General features: G+C 57.4%; 1 pseudogene; it reads left to right on the top strand.

Annotated features, from left to right (window-relative positions):
* Nucleotides 1-1,357: 1,357 nt before the first annotated feature.
* Nucleotides 1,358-3,665, top strand: LOC131737885 (uncharacterized protein K02A2.6-like; annotated as a pseudogene).
* The last annotated feature ends 1,534 nt before the right edge of the window (nucleotides 3,666-5,199 follow it).

The following is a 5,199-nucleotide window of genomic DNA, read 5'->3' as shown; positions in this document are numbered from 1 at the left end:
CCAGAGGAGCCGTGTGACTTCCATACCCTATCCACGGCTCTCCAGCGCCGCGTTGGCCAAGTGGAGTCAGCCGTCAGCCGGCGCTATCGCCTTGCCACGCGCAAGAGAGTCAGTGTCGAGAAACTCGGGATACTGGCCGCAGACACTAAATACTTGGCACGGAGGGGGTATCCTGGTTTACCTCCGGCTGTACAAGAAGACCTGGCGATGGAGGCGTTCATCCGTGGCTTGAAGCCCACCGCGCTCTGACAACAGGTTCAGCTCGTTGCCCCAACCTCCCTAGAGCAGGCTTTAACCCATGCCCTAAGGATTGAGGCCGTGCTCGAGGAGGGCGAGAGAGTCCGGATCCCCAAAGTCTGCGCGGTCAGAGGAAAGGAAGATAGCGATGGAGACGAGGATACCGCCGCTGTCAGGCAGACCACTCCTGTAAGGCGCTGCTGGAACTGCGGAAGCCCGGGTCACCTGCATGCACAATGCCGCCGCCGCCGTCACCCAGTACCATCTGAAGAAGAGACGTCATGGGCGGGAAACGAAAAAGGAGCGGCGTAAACGGGGGACCGCAGCTCCTTCACCTTCCTTCCCCCACCCATAGAGACAAAGAGAACGACGCGTGGCAATGGTGGGCCGTGTTGGCCGGGGCAACAGTCTGCATGCACCCTGCCTCTTAAATGGGGTGCAGTGCAAGGCCTTGGTCGACACAGGCTCCACCATCTCCATCCTGCAGCCCGGGGTCCTCCCCAGAGAAAGTGACGGATGGCTGGAAGGCTGGACGCCCACCACGGTTCGCCTCCGCACTGTCACCGGCCAGGTCGCGTCCATGCTGGGACGACGGCATCTGGAGATCCAGCTCGGAGACTGCACGATCCAACACGAATTCTGGCTGGCGGAGATACAGGATCGCTGCATTCTGGGCCTGGACCTCCTGAACAAAGTAGGAGCTACCATCGACTTGGCTGAGGGAACCTTGTGCCTTGGCCAGAGCCAACTGCGCCTGATTCCGGGTCGGGAGAAGGAAGGGGAGCAACGCCGCACCAGAACCACCGTGCGGCATAGCCAGATGAGGGAGGTTCGTCGGACGCAGGGGGGCAGGACCCGGCCTCTCCCAGAAGCAGAGGACAGGACATCGGCGACGGAGTTTGCAAGGGCTTCAACTGTCTCCGCCCCCTCTCCTGCAGAACTTTCACCGCCCCCTGCAACCACAACCGGTGGAACACAGGACTGCAGGATAACTGATGCGGTGAAAGCGCTGTGGCAGAGGAGTAAGGAGGGTCTATCTCAGGGCCAGCGGGACCAGTTATGGGAACTATTAAGGGGGTACTTGGACATTTTTGCTGCAAACATAGAGGACTGTGGGCGGACTGGATTAGTTCAGCACAGCATTAACACGGGAGACGCGGCTCCGATCCGGGAGCGGCCACGGCGGCTACCCTTGGCAAAGCGGGAAGCGGCCGAGGGCATGATTCTGGAAATGGCCACTGCCGGGGTAATTGAACCATCGGCTAGCCCCTGGGCCGCGCCAGCCCTGCTAGTAAAAAAAAAGACGGGTCACTGCGGTTCTGTGTGGATTATCGCAAACTGAATGCAGTGACACACAAGGACTCGTACCCCCTCCCCAGAATCGATGAAGCTCTGGACTACATCACAGGCTCCCGCTGGTTCAGCTCCCTCGACCTGCGCAGCGGATACTGGCAGGTTGAGCTGGCCCCTGATACATGACAGAAAACTGCATTCTCCATTGGCCAGGGTCTGTGGCAGTTTTCAGTGATGCCCTTTGGACTGTGCAATGCCCCAGCAACGTTCGAGCGCCTGATGGAGCGGGTGCTCACCGGAGTTCCACGGACCCATTGTGTTGTATACCTGGATGACTTACTGGTGCACGCCACCACCTTTTCGGCGGCACTGCAGAACTTGCGGACTGTGTTCGAGCGCATCCGTGGAGCTGGCTTAAAACTCCACCCTGGGAAGTGCAACCTGCTGAGAAGAGAAACACACTTCCTCGGACATGTTGTCGGGGCAGACGGCATTGCCACAGACCCTGCTAAAGTGACTGCTGTAAAGGACTGGCCGGTCCCCAGGACTGTGACAGAGGTGCGTAGCTTTCTGGGCCTGGTGTCTTATTACCACCGCTTTGTGAAGGACTTTGCTCAGATCGCCAGGCCCCTGCACCGCCTGACTGAGAAAGGGGGCTGGTTCAGCTGGGACACCGACTGCGCAGCTGCCTTTGGGGAATTGCGAGAGGCCCTTGTGAAGGCCCCAGTCTTGGCGTTCCCTGACCCCCAAAAACCGTTCATCCTGGACACGGACGCGAGCGATGTGGGGATCGGAGCAGTGCTAGCCCAGGAAGGCTCGGACGGAGAACAGGTGGTCGCGTACTACAGCCAAGCTCTTAGTAAAACAGAGCGGAACTATTGTGTGACTCGCCGGGAACTGTTGGCTGTAGTACGGGCTGTGCACCACTTTCGTCCCTATCTCTACGGGTGAAGATTCAAGCTGCGCACGGATCACGCCTCCCTGCGGTGGCTGCTCAACTTCCGCGAGCCCGAAGGACAGGTGGCTCGCTGGATAGAGACACTGCAAGGGTATGCCTACACAATAATGCAGATGCCCTGTCCCGTCGCCCCTGCTTCTCTGAGGACTGTAAGCTCTGCCATCGGATGGAGGAGCGAGAGGCACAGCGGTCCTTGGAGGAGCGAGTAAGTGCTGCCACTGTAGCTGTGGAGACCCCCCTTGAGTTGCCAGCGGGGGAGATCCAGCGTCAGCAGGGTCTGGACGCTGAGCTGGCACCGCTGATCCGCTGGTTATCGGCGGGTCAGCGCCCAGCCAGACGTGCGGTGTCAGCCCTCTCCCCGGAGGTAAAAGTGCTGTTGGCGCAATGGGAATGTTTGAGCCTCCGGGAAAGTGTGCTGTACCGTTTCTGGACAGACCCTGCGACAGGGCGCAAGCGGCTACAAGTGGTGGTTCCTCAAGCTCTCCGAGAGACCGTCCTGCGAGCCGTGCATGGCGGACCAGCCACTGGACACTTCGGCGTTGCCAAGACCCTGGGTCGGCTTCGGGAGCGGTTCTACTGGGGACGGTGCCGACGTGATGTGGAGACTTATGTGCGACGCTGTGACCAGTGCACCGCCCGGAAGGGCCCCTTGGACCGCTCTCATGCCCCGCTCCAGCAGTACCAGGTGGGGGCACCATTAGAGCGCGTCGGTGTGGACATCTTAGGGCCGTTTCCACGGACGGAGGGGGGCAACCGGTACGTCCTGGTGGCCATGGATTACTTTACTAAATGGCCCGAGGCGTACGCAGTCCCCGATCAGAGCGCGACTACCTGCGCAGAGGCACTGCTGGAAGGCATGTTCTGCCGGTTTGGGGTTCCCGAGGAGCTACATAGTGACCAGGGGCGTAACTTTGAAGCGCAGGTGTTTGGTGAGGTGTGCAGGCGGCTGGGTATTAAGAAAACCAGGACGACCCCACTACACCCACAGAGCGATGGATTGGTGGAGCGGTTTAACCGCACCCTTGCCACCCAGCTGACCATGTGGACCTCCCAGCACCAGCGTGACTGGGATCAATGCTTGCCCTTGGTCCTAATGGCCTACCGGACTGCAGTGCATGAATCTACAGGGTGCACGCCAGCGGCTCTTATGTTTGGGAGAGAGCTCCGCACCCCAGTGGACCTTGTGTTTGGCCGGCCACCTCAGCTCCACACTCCGGAACCTACCGGCCCGGAATACCTCCAGCAGCTACAGGACCGATTGGACACTGCCCATGCTTACGCTCGGAAGCACCTCACCTCAGCTGGCCAGCGTCAGAAACGGGCATACGATACTCACTGCAAGGGCCGGGGATTTCAAGCTGGGCAGCAGGTCTGGGTTCACTGCCCTCGGCGAAGAAAGGGATTCTGCCCCAAGCTGGCCAGTAACTGGGAGGGCCCCTGTGTTGTTCTGGAGAGGCTCTCCGAGGTGACTTATCGAGTGCGGCTGCGGACCCGTAGCCGGGCGGTTGTGCTCCACCAAGACCGCTTGGCCCCCTACCGCCCCGGAACAAACTCGGTTGTCCCTGCAGCCAGCCCGGAGGCCAGCTCCCAGGACAGGGAAAGCGCTTCCCCCTTGCAACCACCGAATAGTTTACCAGCTGGTGGCCCAGGTAGGAGCATTCCGGCTCCAGCTGACTCCCAGCCCGCTGCACCTGTGCTCCAGTGCGGCCAGCGTATCCGTCGACCACCCCCGGGACTCTCTGACTTTGTGAGACATTAAGTGTTGAGCCAGCGGGACGTTCGGCCCTAAGATGGGGGCTGTGTAACGGGCACGGCTGGACTGACTCGCCGTTGCCACCTGTCGTCGAATAGGGCGCTGTGCCCGGAGCCAGTCCCCTACATTTGGTTAATGTGCAGCCGTGGATGCTGGGAGTACGAACTATGGTAGGGGAGAAACGGAATTATTGTTGTTGTGTTTATTTGTTGTTACTGTAAAAGTTTGCGTACTGTTCTATGCATTTCCCTGTAATTGTTATTACCCTTCCGGTGCTGTTTGATATATATGTGAATGTCACCCTGAGAGGCAGAGTAGTGCTCTGGTGTGGGGAAGGGCTGTGTGTGTGTGTTCATAGAGGGCGCTGACTTGCTGTTAGCTGCTTAATAAACTGCATTACCTAAAAGAGCTATTGTGTGCGTGTCTCCGTTAATCCCTGTGCTCGCTACAATATATATATATATATATATATATATATATATATATATATATATATATATATATATATATATATATATATATATATATAATTGCGATATGGAGTCTTGCATGCCCCGGTAGCTACGAAATGGAGTCTTACCATCCACCTCAGGTTGCTTCAACCGGAGGTGCATGCAATGATATATATATGCATGCCCCGGCAGCTAAATGCTTAGTTACGGCGCTGGGCAAAACCAAAGCCCATGGCCAGTATACAATATTTTTCTGTATGCATTCTTTTCTGTTGAGCACTACTGACACCGTTGAAAGGGTGAGTCTTAGGTCGCCTGTGGATACATTAGTCCAATCAATGCGTCTGAACCTGCATGCGCAAGTAAATACCATCCTAACTCCTAACATCCAAAAAAAAAAAAAAACAAGTAGTGGAGTAGTGGTTAGAGCTCTGGACTCTTGACCGGAGGGTCATGGGTTCAATCACCGGTGTAGGACACTGCTGCTGTACAATTGAGCAAGGTAC

This window comes from Acipenser ruthenus, chromosome 8, assembly GCF_902713425.1.
Source record: "Acipenser ruthenus chromosome 8, fAciRut3.2 maternal haplotype, whole genome shotgun sequence".
Classification (NCBI taxonomy): domain Eukaryota; kingdom Metazoa; phylum Chordata; class Actinopteri; order Acipenseriformes; family Acipenseridae; genus Acipenser; species Acipenser ruthenus.
The sequence above is the reverse complement of the archived record's forward strand: the minus strand, read 5'-3'. Positions and strand labels throughout refer to the sequence as shown.